Source organism: Anabas testudineus, chromosome 1, assembly GCF_900324465.2.
Source record: "Anabas testudineus chromosome 1, fAnaTes1.2, whole genome shotgun sequence".
Classification (NCBI taxonomy): Eukaryota; Metazoa; Chordata; class Actinopteri; order Anabantiformes; family Anabantidae; genus Anabas; species Anabas testudineus.
In genome coordinates this window covers 5,241,359-5,257,406 of record NC_046610.1, presented here as the reverse complement: position 1 = coordinate 5,257,406, position 16,048 = coordinate 5,241,359, and positions in this window count along the sequence as shown.

The window sequence follows — 16,048 nt, the reverse complement described above, 5'->3', positions numbered from 1 at the left end:
CTCCACGTGAGCAGGGCGGACAGAGGGAATAGAGGAGCAAAATTGCTACTGAATTATATACGGAGGATTCAGAGGGGAGTGATTACAGGTAGAAGAGGGAGGAGGATGTAAAGAGTAAGATGGTGAGAGAGACGGGAAGACACAATTCATTCATCTCACATCACTTATAGTGGGTGTGTGATGTTGTTCACATCACCAGCCTCCCATTCGGAGCTTTAGAAGCTGAACTGTTGTGCCCACTGTTTGCTGTAGTGCTTATGCATGCGCACACACACACACACACACACACACACACACACACACACACAAACACACACAGAAAAGTGAACCACAGCAGTGTTTTAAAACAGCCGATCTAGACACACCGGAGAGACCAGCTACTGCTTATCTAGCATTGGCTGTTATCATTGCACTGAGAACACACAAACACACACTGGGCCTTGCCACCAACCTGGAGCAGATTAGAACTTCCTAATCTTCTCTCAGCCTGGCTTGTGTAGCACAAACACACACTCAAACGCACCGTGCCGGTTCCTAATGGGAGACTCTCGAAGGACTGCTGCCGCCTGCGACACATGGCATCACATGACTGAGCGAAGGTGTCAGCGCAGTTTCCTCTTGTCTTACTAGGTTGTTTACTACTGTAAGAAGATGATTTGGAAGAATTAGCTTAGAAATATCCGTAAAGCAACAGCAAAAGGAATATTTATTTAGGTTTGTGAATTAACCTGCTTGTTTCTGTAACCCTATTTGAGACCTTTCCATTAATCTGAGAGCAGTTTAATGTTTAATGCTTCTTTACTAGGTTGAACCAAATAACTGTAGTGCATTATTTTTAATACTGTCTGTTTCTTTTTGGCATCTAGACCTGTTTGGGGGTCTTAAAGATGTTTTGCCTCTCACACAAAGGTTGTTTCTAAACTGAACAAGTCTTTTAGATGGGTCCAAAGAACCTCAAGCACGTCTAGACTTTGAACATGGAACAATTCTGTGTGAAGCTGCAGACATCAACCAGCAAAAATGTTGGTGCATGGACATAAGAGTTTAACACACATTTAGTTTTAAACATTTTTGAATTTGGAAAACCACATTTAAAAATCTACAATATAAAACACAGGATGAATCACTTTGTGATCCAAAGCAATATTGACTGTGAGTAGGACAAAGCAAAGTGCTGTCAGTTTTTTTTCACTTTGTCATATTCTCAACGAAGCTCATCATCAATATCATATCAGATACTGAGGATAAAAATAAATCACGACCAACATTTAACTTTATAAAACTTTATTTAAAGTAAAAACCTAAGCACCTTGTCCTCCTGTCAGTCATGTGACCTGCACCGTGCAGATCATAGCAAACCTTGAAGAGTCATGGTTCCCTTGAGAGTTCCTTGACATGACCATATCCTCTCCCTGGGCCTTTCTCATGACCCTGCATGTCTGCGGCAGGTGCAAAAACACACGGATAAACAAACTAACTGTGAAAACAAACTCGGGCTAATGACGGGACAGCTGCACTCTGCTCACCAGGGTTCTCCCCATTAACTGTTAAATGCTTCTTTATGACTTTCCCTTAAGGAGTTAATGTGTCAGAGACTGAGAGTGGATGTGTGTCTTTAACACCTTAGCGTTCAATATAGCACGTCTGAGTCAGTTATCCATCTGCTCTGAGGTCTACATAAACACACTTAGCTTAGCACAGAGAAAGATTGAGAAGCACATCAGTGCACACAGGTATGTCAGCATAATGTTAAGTGCATTTTAACACAGTTGAATTATTTCATTTACAGTATCTTTTTGTATGTTTTCTCCAAGATCTTAACAATTTTCTCATTTTATTTTTATTCAAGCTAAAATGCATAAAGAAAGATTAATAAAATAGTACATTGTTGGCACCAAACTCTGCAGCCAATCAGTGTTAATATTCAGACCTGCGAGAGGAGCAGAGCTGATTAGGACACATCAGTGTTTGGGTTTTTCTGTAAGTGTAAATCAGTGCAAATAAACTGAGCTGGTTGTATAACTCTCCACCGTCTAGTATATTAATATTTCAGTCTGGGATCTCCAATAAAATACTGAGGCTATATTTGGGGCTAAAACGTCAGTCTGAAATGAAATTCGTGGTTGAGAATATTGCTGCTCTGTACTCAGGCCGGGGGCAAGAAATGAGACTGTCACACATACTATATTCAATAACGAAATCCCATCATCCTCTACTGCAGGCCAGCCCTAAAACTATGCCAGTCAGCTATCGACAATTTCTCAAGTTGAAGAAATTGTTTGTAGAGTGGTGAAGTCTTTCGCTTATTTGGTTGGGTCAGAATTGAGCTTTTTTATGTTTAAATAACATTCATGAGCATTTGATGCTTAGTTAGTCCTTAGTTTTTGGTTTACAGAGAAGGTATGGTATTTAGACAACAATAATTTTGACAGCACTAATGTAAACAATACATTACAGCAGCTCTGCCATGAATTCTGCTTTTGCAAGTGTATAATTTCATATTTTTATATTTAATTTGTCACCCTTGGTGATGGTTGTTTGAGGAAGGGATGCAACATTAAAATGTTCCGTCCTGCTGTTCGGCAACACACAATACAGCGCGTTGCTTTCTGTTTGTTGACACGCTGGTGTCTGTGCTTACCTCATGAATAGTGAGGTTAGAGTAAAAGCTACGCAGAAGGCCGGTCCCAGTCTGGCACGTATGGAAAAGGCTGCAGAGCCGGTAATAGCAGCAGGCATGTGGGAGTGTTTAATGGAGAGTGGAGTAATTTGCGCTTTTTAATGATGATTAGAGGAGGAAATTGGCTCAGATTTACAGTGTCACTCACCATTGAGACAGAGGAGGGAGAAAATAGAATAAAGGCCTCTAAATTGTCTGATACTTATGTGTGTGCATGCGCACATGTGTGCGTGTATGTGTGTCTGTGCACAGGTGTGAGACAGAGAGAGGCCCGTAACGTACGACTGACTCCCCTCACAACACCCATCCACCCACACAGCTCCACACCTCCACTTCCAGAGGAAATGTATCACTTAAACCAACTGCAGCTCAGCTCACAGAACCTAATGAATCTGGACTCAATTTTACGCCTAGCTGCCCTTCCAACTGACACACACACACACACACTCCTGCTCTCTCTCATAGACACACACACACACACTTAAATACTGAGGCAGTCCTACCTATGGCTGGGTGGTAGTCTTTGTAACATAAAGAGGAAATTGGAAAAGTGTGATTATGGCACTGATTGGCAGAAGAGTCTTTTCTCAGTTTTTTCTGTCTTCTCATCAACACTTTATTCTCCTTTTGACCTCTCCATTATCCAATGAAAACCTCCTGACATATAACTCTATCTCTTCACGGCCCTTTATCTCTTTCTTCAACTCTTGGTCTGAATATATATATATATATATATATATATATTTATATAACCCTTGATTGTGCCATTTGTTAAATTAATAGTGTGTTGAAAGGTTCAGTGCAGGAATAAAAGGGAGTTAAATACAAAGTAATGTTTTAGCTACAAAGAATGCAGGATTGTGGCACGTTTAGGCTGATAAGGCTTTTTGTTTGGGTAAAACTAATTGAGTCTGATACAGCAGTCATATAAAACAGTCTACCTTCATGAAGGTTAATGTGCTGTTTAGAGGTGTTGATTGGACTCTGTACTACTTTGCACTAAAACTACATGATATATGTAAAATGTTATATTTCTTGTTGCATTCAACATATTGGATAGTGATTCTGAAATATGGAACCAGGCTCCTCATGCACAGTAGGTTCTGCTGGTTCTTTTCTGCCAACATGGAAACAGACATTAATCAGAGCAGCACCACCACCTTTCTGAATCACGGTCAAAGTTTGAGCTTGTGGGTGTTGTTGAAGAGGTCTGGAACCAGGTAACCTACAATTCTCTTCAAAATCTCTTGTGTTTTAAAAACAGAGCTACGTGTGTCACCTTTTAAATGTGAAGCATTGTGAATATTTCAGAACAAAAGTCCTCAGTCAGTGAAAACAAGCCAGGTCAGTGCTGAACTGGTGTCCCACCTCCACTGAGGCCTCTGAGTTTGGAGTGAAAAGCTCTTGAAAATAGGTATAAAAAAATGACATTTAGTAAGAGATCACTCAAACAATTTCGATCAGATAACCTGAGAGGAGAGCAACGCTCAAAATACACGACGGGTTAGGTTCACACAAACCAAATACAATCACACACACACGTCACGTTCATTTTGTAACTCTGAAGATGAGTTTTGCAGCCTTTTTTTTTTTTTTTTTTTTTTTTTTTTTTTTTTTTGGTGGAGAGCCATAGCATGCATTTCTCTATTAAGATATGTAAATTCATAATCTCTCAAAAGCCCATTTTTACATCCATTTCTGTCTGTCATTCAAATGGTCTCCATTCTCTCATTCTGTCGAGCTTCCCCCTCTTTCTTCTGCCTCCGTCTCATGGTTTGTACGTCTGTCTTTCTGCTCCGTCACCTTCTCCTGTCTGCCTTCATCCAAACAGCAAATGCCAATAAAGGGGTCTCATCGTTAAAGGCCAATTGTCAGGTGTAATTACCATCAGAGGATTAGACGGTTAAAAAAACAGATTAAATTAAAGTGTGTTTAATTTTTTTCGTTTAAACATTTTGCAGATAACTGTTGAACTGAAGGATTTAGCTAAAAATTTGCTTCAGAGTTGGTGGAGAACAAAATCGGAACAAAAATAGCTTTGATTAAATAGTTAAAACTGTAATTGAATGATACTCTCGCTCCATGTCTGTCTAACGTTTGATCAACAACCAAACTTTCTGTTTTGGTGAACTGAACTGATTAATGCAGCACTAGTTTGCATTAAAGTTAAATACACTTCATTTTATGCATCTATGTCATTTCAGAAACGTGTGCACACACTCCTGTTGACTCGCTGGTCAAACCTCCAATATAGCTCCCCCTTCTGCAGCTGTTTGCCCACATCCAACAAACCCACAAGTGCCCCATTCTCACACACACAAATATATACACACACATATCTAAAGACACATACACATCCTCTAAAGCTCCAACACAACCACAAACAAGCGTGGCAGACATGTGTTAGAGTGAGGAGTAAAGCTCGATTTGGTCCTTTTGGCACCCTGGAGTTTGGATCCTGTTCTCGCTCTTTGGCTATCCTCTCCTATTTCTGCTTTGCCAACTCCGACGTTCTGTGTTACACACACACACACACACACACACACACACACACACACACACACACAGAGCATGCCAACTGTTACACTATCCAAGCCAGATTGACCATGTGTTATTGTATCCTTCTAATGTCTCCATCATAACAGCAGCCTCTCTAATAGCACTTGATCATTGCTATGACACAACACTGTTTCCTTTCTGTGCTACCATCCTCCCTATTCTGCTTTGCTATTCAGATCAATAGCGAGCTGACATCATTCAAATGCAGCAGGCCGATCTTTACATACATACACACACACACACACACACTTGCCCACACACACACACACACCTCCTAGAATCAACACAATAATTGAAATATTTTCAACCTGATTAGGTCTGGCCTGCTGGCTGGGTCGGTTGCTAGGGCTGTGCTCCCTGGTTGCTAGGGGGAGTAAATCATCTGGCATTATTTGATTTCTGTTCCAGATATGAAACCGTTACCGCGGCGATTAAATGTCTCACAGCTTAGACACCTTGAGGGGGGAAAAGACTGAGGAAGAGAAAAGGGAGAGAGACCGAGAGAGATTAAGTTGAGGATGGAGGGAGGGAGGAAGGGAGGGAGAGGCCCCTTGTGAGAAAGAAATATGAGAAAAGGTGAGAATGATAATGCCTAAATACAGAAATACAGCGTGTGTGTGTGAGAGAGAGAGGGAGAGAGAATAACAGGGTAATAAGGATGAAATGTTTTCCTGCACTTCCATGTCTCAGTTGGCTGTTCTTTCCTCCTGACGACTGACAGGTTAGTGTGTGTGTGCATGTGTGCGCGCACATGTGTGACAATAACATGTTTATGCTAGCATGCATGCGCAGTTTCCGATGGAGCTGACAGTCATGCATGCTGGTGCGTGCGCGAGCGTGTTCATTGAGTTGTTTGCACTGTGTTGATATAGAGATGTCTACAGAGTCACGGTGAGGGCACAGGGATCCGCCTACACATGGGAGCTGTGGGCGTTCTCAAATGTTTATAAAACACAAACTGAACCAAGTACTCCCACTGGAACACACGTTATACACAGAAGAAGGAGACGGGCAGAGATGAGAAAAGACGGCGTGAAGGGGAATTCACATTCTACTTGTTCTTTCAGATTTAACTTGTTAACAGCGAATGCACAACAGCTCCGTGCACGTGTAAAGTGCATATGGACGGATTTCATGTTGGTTCATATGTAGGGCTAAATATCAATCTACTTTTCGAGCAATAACCAAAATGTATCTGTAATATTAAAAACTGACATACACTGTAAGTAAAGTATAGTTTTCACAACATCTGACTCACTGTGTGGTGACAATCAGTTGATTCTAAAGCAACTGTATGATAAAGAATTACTCTGCTAGTGTTACAAGGTAATATGTGCTTGTGTGTATTGATTCGTTTCAGTGTTGCTATGGTAGGTGATGTTACGTTTTGATGCAGCAAACCCTGAACCTTTATGCTGCAGCCCTCTGCATCATACTGGTTATAGACCAAATGAGTAAATAGTTTGTATGACGTTGAGCAGATAATCTGACAAAGATGCTGTGAACTACACCAGAATGTATTATACCGATACCGAATACCGATGTATCATTTGATTTTCTGTGAATCTCCAGGGTTTGTCAGCATTGGAAAATTCTGCCTCCTGTCAATGCAAAAAAAAAATCTTGGATGTGCTTTGTGAAGTTCACAGTATTTGATTTGTCTGAAATTAGTGAGGAAGTATCAATTTTTATGCAGTGTTTAATCAGATGTTTCCTGATTATTATTTTTTTTATTTAGGGTTGAGTCTGTAGTGATAACCATGATCTTTTCTAATTCATAACCGATGCTGTATGATTTGAATCAAAGCCCTGCACCTACAGTCACCATGCACCTCTACCACCTATCATTTATGCTATTCCCAACAATGCAATTGGAAAAACAATGTAGTACTTTCTTTTCTATGAGACAGTGATGGCTGGTTCAAAAAACACACACTGTGCAAAATTGTATGGTGAAATTCAACATTGCAGTCTGAGGAGTTTTCACTCCTCTTCCCATTTCATATTCACAGCTTATTTTGACCTCTCACTCACTGCATGAAGCTAGCAAGGCCTGTCTGATAGGATTACAGTAGTAAGCGCTTGTATTTATGTTGCTGCCTATGACTGCCTCTATGTCCGTCTCTCTCCCTCTGTGTGTTTGTGTGTGTGTGTGTGCGTGCACAGGAAAGTGTTTCTAACATTGCTGAGTAATATACAGCTACTTGAACGCTTTGACAGATGGCGAGATGAAAATGAAAGAGGATGAAAAATTATTGTGTGCCACTCACAGCACTCCACATGAAGAGCCCCCAGACCGTTTTATGTCAAGCACCCAAAATAGTCCTGTATTTGATCACGGACCCCCTTTTTGATAAGTTTGTGTCCTTGCCCCACATCCACAATGTGTGCGTGTCGTTGATGGGTTGTTCTGCTCTGACCAGCTGTAACTGGTGTGAGAGGCTTTGATTTTAACAGAGTAGCGGTCGAGGATCGTTTTTAAAGCAGCAGCACAATGATACAGCTTTTACTAGCAAGCTGTAATTAGACAAAATGCTGTTTAACTTTTATGCATGCGTCTGTTCCTGACAGTTTCATGACACTTTTATTCCTGTAGTGTTTCAAATTAAAGAAATGAAAACTTTATAACTTAAATGTGCAGGAATAAAAACCTAAAAACAGAGAAGGGTGAATTGGCTGTTGATGGCCAGCGACTACAAAACTTTTCTCAGCCAACAAGCTTGTTAACCTCCTGACCTTCCACGCATCAGTTGCTCCGCTAAATCAGAAATTAATGGACTTGTAGTGACTTCTTGTTTGCAGTGTTAACATGAGGTTAGGAAGCCAATCAGGGAAGGCTTTTGTCATTGACTTGACACAGAATTGTGTAATTATATAGTGCTATAACAGAGGGAGGGGGGGGGGGAGAAACTGACAAGTTTCCTTAAGCAGATGTCAGTGAGCAGTCAAACTAAAATCTGATTAGTGTGAACAATCATCCACTCTGTCTCTGTGAAAACACAGTTTGGTGTTCAGTATGGGTTACAAAACCCACAACAACCATTGTAACATTACTATATTGTTTTTATACTAATTTGTTTATATGCATATAATTTCTTATTGCATATCTTAGATTACCTTTTGGGCTTGTGATCCATTTCCAATTCTCCATGAAAGATTAACTTAAACATTATTATTATTAGCTTTCCCCTCTATAGAATAATATAATTGCAATCACAATGTTTTTTATGAACATTGTGAAGGTATGTTGACAAAGTAAATGGCAAGCTGCATTTGATACTGAACATATCAATAAAAAGTTCCCAGATGATTCATTTCTTTTTGCCAAATATCCAATCTTACAGCACATCATCCAGTTTTGTGACCACAGTTAAATGGTTGTGCTTAGGGACTCCCATCACTTGGTTAAGGTTAGGAAATGATTGTGATGAAAGCTTGTGAACATGTTTACCTTCAGACAAAACCACATTCTTTTTCTAACCCTAACCACAGTGATCAATTTTTCTGAAGCTAACCATACATACAGGACTTAACTCCTATCCGTTGTGTTATACGTTGAGTTAAAATAAAGAAAACTAGTGGCCAGTGAGTTGAAAAATATATGTATTAAAAAATTATTTGCCTAGAGGAAGATGTTGAACAGTTTATCATTAGTATACTTCCCTCTCTTGAAGGGTGTCAGTCTTGGTCATATCACTTGGAGGAAAATAACCACTCAAAACAATGTTTACCCACCATTAGATAAAAAATTAATTCAACTAGGTAGAAAATGACAAACGCTGTCAACACTGTTTGGATATAATGCAACCATGCTACTGAATGGATTCGTCACATTAGAGCAAAGTCACCTGTGAATTTACACCTTGTCTTTGATAAATAGTAAATCAGTTCCCACAAGCGCACAATGTGTCTTCACAAGCACCAAGCAATTAAGTGACATTCCCTGTGTAGAAAAACATTTTTTAATTAAATTAGTGCGTTAATACATGTGCTCATTATGTAGTAGTTTGTAAACCATTAATTTTGGGGATAATAGTAGTGATACAGCAGCTGTGTTCAACAAAGTGACTTGTTTTACTTTCTTCCACTGATGTAATATTAGTCACACTTTAGGGGTAGTTGGCTAACTGCAGTGGAGAGCATCATAGTGGGTTTCTGGCAGAAAGTACACTACTCTAATTGCCTTAAACCTGTTTCTCCCTTCAACCAGTCAATATGCCTGCAGTATGTGGATGTGTGTGTGTTTGTGTGTGTGTTCCACTGGTCAATAAAGCGTGTGCTAAGAGGCAATTGGTTGTTTTTCCCCAACTTGACACGTTAAATGCAGTCACACTTGAGGTAAACACACGCACTGGCTTTGCTTGCAGATACACACACCATGTGTGCACACACACTATGAGGCTGTTGAGTAAATGGTATTGATTTTGTCCTGTTTTCAACTTATTTTCTCTCATAACCCCTCTGAGCTCAATCACAATCACTGACGAACATGGAGAGTCTCTTAAATCACACCCACATGCAAACACATTTATTCATAAGTGCAAAAACACTAACGGGGAGACAAAGTGCTGTCCTAAATGCCATTCGTTGACCCAAATGAAAAACGGATGATGGAAAATTTTTTCACAAACTCAAATGATTTACTTTTAAAGCCACTCTTCCAGAGTCAATGTGTTGTCTTTAGCTTTCAGTCAATCAGTGTTCGTGTCAAATAGTTTTAATGGGCTTAATTTGAAGCAGCCTGAATTCCACCCACACCAGTGATGTATCAGTTGAAAGGTGTGACTGGTCATACAGGATGTGCGACGTAGTGTGTATGTGCTGGACTAAGTGGTGACACTGAATGATCCTCTGAAAGCTTGATTAATGTAATTGATTAGGTTTTTAAATTTTTTTTTAAAATAATTATCTTCTATATCTGTTAATCGCCAATGCAGTTACATTCAGATGCTAAGTAAGTTTTCTAGGTTTTTGTTACGTTAAGGTAGTAACATGGTTAAGGGCTAGATTCAGTTCAAAGTCAAGTTTTTAAGTTTATTAATTTTTTTATTTAAATTTAAATGAATGTGTCTGAAGTCACTATGTTTCTGTATGAAACCAGACCACAACATTTCCCTAACTTTAAAAAAGTGCTGTGAGTGTCTAAACATACCATAATCATTTAATTCAATTCAATTCAATTTTATTTGTAGAGCGCTTTTTACAATTGACATTGTCACAAAGCAGCTTTACACAACCAAAGAACAGTACATGAACAGTGTATGTGTATGAGTCATAATAATGTGATTGTCCCTGATGAGCAAGCCGAGGGCGACAGTGGCAAGGAAAAACTCCCTGAGAAGGCAACAGGAAGAAACCTTGAGAGGAACCAGACTCAACAGGGAACCCATCCTCATATGGGTGATTACATGCTGTGTAGGCAGCAGTCCAGTATAACAGTTAAAGTCTTTTAAGTTAATATGGAGTCCAGTTAGTTATTGCAGGCAGACTAGTTCCATTCTTGGACTATCGAGCGTTGAGTCGAGAGCTCCAAGAAACAGCTTCCGACGTCCGCCGAGGCCGGGACCGACATCATAGTAGCTTGTGACCAATCCAGTCTCCAAACGCATCCCAAAGGGCAAACGGTGGATCCAGGCGACGAGATCTCCAGCCAGAAGTTGGGCATCAGGACGAGTCAGACAGGTCCAGAGGGCAAAGGGTGGAATGACGTGTAGCTCGACAGAGAGACAGGAAGAGGGAAAAGAGAGAGGGAGAGGGACAGAGAGAGAAGAGGAGAGATTGCAGTTAGTTGTATTCACAGTCAGATAAAGTTTGAGGTGAATGTATATTTAGTATAGTGCAGCAGGGACTCCGGCAGGACTAATTATGACAGCCTAACTAAACGGGTGGGCCAGAAGGAAACACAGACATGAGGGCGCACTGGGATGTAGAGCAACCAAACACTTCACCATCAACAAACCCGAGTGATCAGTGAGAGTTGGGAAGACAGCATCTAAACATACCAGTTCACCATAATGCTCTACGTCCATGAGTCCTTCCCAGATCTATTTACTCAAATGCTTGACTAAATAGGTAGGTTTTCAGCCTAGACTTAAACACTGAGACTGTGTCTGAGTCCCGAACGCTATTTGGAAGGCTATTCCATAACTTTGGGGCTTTGTAAGAAAAAGCTCTGCCCCCAGCTGTAGTTTTTAGGATACGAGGTACTGACAGGCAGCCAGCATCCTTTGAGCGAAGTAGGCGTGGTGGATCATAAGACACTAGCAGTTCACTTAGATAATGCGGCGCAAGACCATTTAATGCTTTAAATGTCAAAAGTAGTATTTTAAAATCAATGCGAAATTTCACGGGGAGCCAATGAAGTGTAGATAAGATAGGCGTGATGTGATCGTATCTTCTGGTTCGAGTGAGGACTCTCGCTGCTGCATTCTGAACTAACTGAAGCTTGTTTATGCACCTGGTTGAACAGCCAGACAGTAAGGCATTACAGTAGTCCAACCTAGAGGTGATGAAAGCATGGACTAATTTTTCTGCATCATTTAGTGACAAAATATTCCTTATCTTGGCAATATTTCTGAGGTGAAAGAAAGCTGTCCTGGTGACATTATCTACATGAGCTTCAAATGAAAGACTGGAATCTAGAATCACACCAAGGTCTTTGACTGTTGCACTAGATGTAACGGAAAGGCCATCTAGAGTTACGGTGTGGTCTAACATCTTGCTTCTAGCTGCAGATGATCCTATAACTAGTACTTCTGTCTTATCAGGATTTAGCAGAAGGAAGTTAATTAGCATCCAGTCTCGTATATCCTTTACACATTGCTCAACTTTATTAAGCAGTTTGATCTCATCTGGTTTTGATGAAACATATAACTGTGTGTCGTCAGCATAACAATGAAAGTTAATACCATGTTTACGGATAATGTTGCCCAGAGGAAGCATGTAGAGGGAAAAAAGCAGGGGGCCTAAAACTGAGCAGGGGGCCTAAAACTTTATAAAGTTTATTAATGATCTAGTCAGAAAAGTGGAAGTTATGCAATCAATAAATGAATAGATTGTCTGGGAGCACTTGCCGTTTATATTAATCGTCAACATATGTTAATAAGTTTAGAGAACGTGATCTGGTTATAGTACAGTACAGTACAGTCATTACAAAAATGTAGGCATTTCCAGTTTAGCTGTGTAAAGACATCATTTTTAGGAGACAGTGTTTGCTTCTCTTGCCGTCATAAGAGCAAGAGGTGGCAGAAAACCCTGGACCAGTCTATCCAAACCAGATTTATATGGACAACCACTCACACACATTGTAGATGACAATGGTTTTGTTGTTCGATTTAAGGGTTGGCTCAACTAGATTAGTGTGTATTCTCTCCACAGTGGTATCCAGCCATGCATATAGTTTTTACAATAATAGAGGTGAGATCTAACATTGTTTCTAGAGACACATATTGCTAAAGACTTTTTTTTCTACAGTATTTATAGTATCAAAGCAGCATAAATTAAAATACATCTACATAATTTGGGTGAACAGATCCGCTCTGATATTAACAGAAAATCTTAATGAGTGCAATAGATTAAGATGATATTTAAACTATACACATCCAGTACACACAAACAGTATTGCAGGCTGGCATTTATGCAGCAAGGATCAGTGCTGGAAGGGTAACACTGTTTTTTAGAGGCAGGAGTGTGAGCTTTGACACCTTCACAGCGTCCAAGAATAAATAATTAGTGGAGTTGGCACTGGAGAAGACGGGGGACAGAGATGTCATTATTTACGCCAGATTATGGACACATGCACACATTGACTCTCAAATGCATGCGTAGACACACACATTCTTGCAGATGTGCAGCGGTTGATCAGCTTTATATTTGGCAGGTTCCTTTTTAAAGGGGCCACATGCAGATTTATGCCATTTTACATTCCAAACGCTAGATTTATATAGTTTTTGCCTTGCTTATGAAATTTTGCCTTCATTTGTAAAAAGCTAAAGTTGTGGCTCTAGTGATTGAGATTTCTTTTAACCAGCTGGTCCAACCACTTTAATTCAGAATGTAAAAATAGTAAAATCTTTCTAAGGATAACATGGGACAACAACATTGCACAATAGCAATCACATAGAGGATGAATTGATTAGAGTAGATTATCAAAGGTTAAGATCACTGTGTCCTCGCTTCTTTCTTATTCATGTGAACAGTGTTGTAAACTTGTCTCATGGATGAACTGATTAGGAATCTGCAACTGGACTGGTTGAAGGAAGCAATTCTACTTAATAGTATGGTGAAGTAAATTTAGAAGCATCTTAAACTTGGGTGGTTGAGCAGTCGTATCAGTAAATGTTTTAAGCACAAGACCTGTCAGTCGTAGTCCTAACATTGTTTTGTGATTTCTGTGTTAAAGTCTAATCATTTGTCTTTTACTTTTGTGTCTCTCTCATGGGAAACAGACGTGAAGAAAGAATACATACGACAGATGTGCATTCTTTCTTCTCCCTCTCTTTCCTTAAAACAATGTTTAGTTTTTGAAATGTTATGAGACAAAAGAAAAATGACATTTTAATGAACGGTAAAGGAATAAAATTCTCAGGGGCAACATCACACTTACTGTCATTAGTTACTCAGGGCAGTATGTGCTCCGATATTTAACACTAGTATGATGATCTGCAGTGTTAATTATACTCTTTTAAGTTCCATTTTCTTTCTTTTTACTTTTTCTGATCTGAGATCATTTGTATTTCCCCCATCTTTCTAATGCACTACCCCCCGTGCCTCTCTGTTCTCGTTTTCCCCCTCTCCTCCCTTCAATCTGCTCCACCCATGCCTCTCTACAGTAACTCATTTCAAGTGAACATCCAGACGTTTGTACTCACATCTGGAAACAGCATTTCGTTCTGGTTGAGTCTCAGGAAGTTTTCACACTTCACGACTCATTAACCTGCAGGCCTCCCGAGCAAGACAGAGGGCAGCAGGGGAAGTGAATGGTGGAGGAGGTGGAGGAAGGACAGATAGGGGGCTGATGAGTTGGATACTTGAAGGACATGGAGATGAGGAAAGAGGGTTTGAAGGAATAGTTTGAAACTAAGGAAAACTGAGCAGTTAAGTTCAGGTAAAGTGGAGTTACCACATTTAGACACCAAAATGTACTTGATTCACCAGATAGTTTGAAGTCTTAGTTAGGAAGTCAAAGGATGAGCACAATGTGGAAGGTGACGTGTGAAGAAGTCCAGAAAAACTGAGGGGTGATGAATTAAAGACTGAAGTGTGTGTGTGCACACATGTGAGTGTGTGTGTGTTGTCCGGGGTTTCTGTGTCCAACCCTCTGTGAGTAATGTGTCTGAAAGAGGAGCTTTCTTAATGAAACACGTTTCCTGGAGTGATAATTACACCAGTAGAAAGCAAGGACACTTCCAGTCAATGTGTGAAACTTAGCTTACTAAAACATAAAGTTCCTCCCAGGCTGCTTGTGTGTGTGTGTGTGTGTGTGTGTGTTCGTGTGTGTGTGTGTGTTCGTGTGTGTGTGTGTGTGTGTGTTCGTGTGTGTGTGTGTGTGTGTGTGTGTTCAGGACACACACTTTTCATAGTGTGCATAGGGGTAGCTGACATTATAAGCTTTGCTTAATAACCAGCCCAATAAGTGAGAGCAGACCTTCTCCCAGATGTGTTTGTATTTTTCTCTTGCAGGGATACACAAGCTGACATTTACATGAGCCGAAGAAGCTGAATTAATGCTTTCACTTTCTATAAGCTTACCGTATATCAAGGCTGCTTCCAGTCACAAGGGGTCAAAAATGAAATTATATTAACTTTGCCTTTTCCCCCTCTCCCTTTGGTTTGTTCTTTCCCTTTTCCTTCTCTGATTTCAATCTTTTCGGCACAGCTGACTGACAGCCTCTGCTTTCACTGCGTGTCACAGTGGTTGAAATCTCACTGAGGGGCTCAATGCAGATAAGCAGTGAAGATGTGGATAAGCAGTGACAGAGCTGGGGCTTAGATAGGGAGAAGAGTGGAAATGCAAGATAAAATTTTTTTGATATGTATTGGAGATGCACAAATACACAAAAGATACCTGTGCCTTTTAATGGAATTTGCAGGAAATCTTGTATCACACTTGAACAGCCAAAGAATTTAGTTAAACAAATCAGACCTAGACCAGCAGAACAATTCAATTATTCTGTGTGGCTTTAATAAATGTTTGATATGCATTACATGGGAACTTTGTAATTCAAATTTTACGATTTAACAGTTAGGGCTTTTCCCATTAATTCTCGACACACAAAGTTACAATTTGCATTCTGGGCATTTATTAAATAAATATGAAGAAGTCTAAGAAAATTATAGTGGGAGCAGGAACGGGTGGAGATTAGCGCACACGAGTAAAACAAAAGTTTCAGCTACCGGTGCGTTTATAATACAAACTCCTGGCGTGTGCACGCTGGGATCTGGCAGATGAAGTATTTAATTCTTTGGTTTAATAGATTTTTCTGCCTTTTTGAAAATATGCAAATGTCCCTGCTCTTTCAGCACATGCACACTTTTCCACATGGTTCAAGCAAATCTCTCTGTTCGTCCTGCTCTGTGTCTATGACGTTTGAGTCGTGGTTGTAATTACTATAGACATCCACAACGTTTTCCAACCAGTAGATTTACAAAACAGTAGCATCTGGAGACTCTACTTATGGGTGGCTGTAACTGCCTGTTGAAAAACCCTTAGAAATGTAAGGATTACCGCCCTCTGGGATTTTGTTACATGGCTTTCCTGTTCTTACAGATCTTACGGCGTGCAGAAATGACTATATTTATCTAGAATAT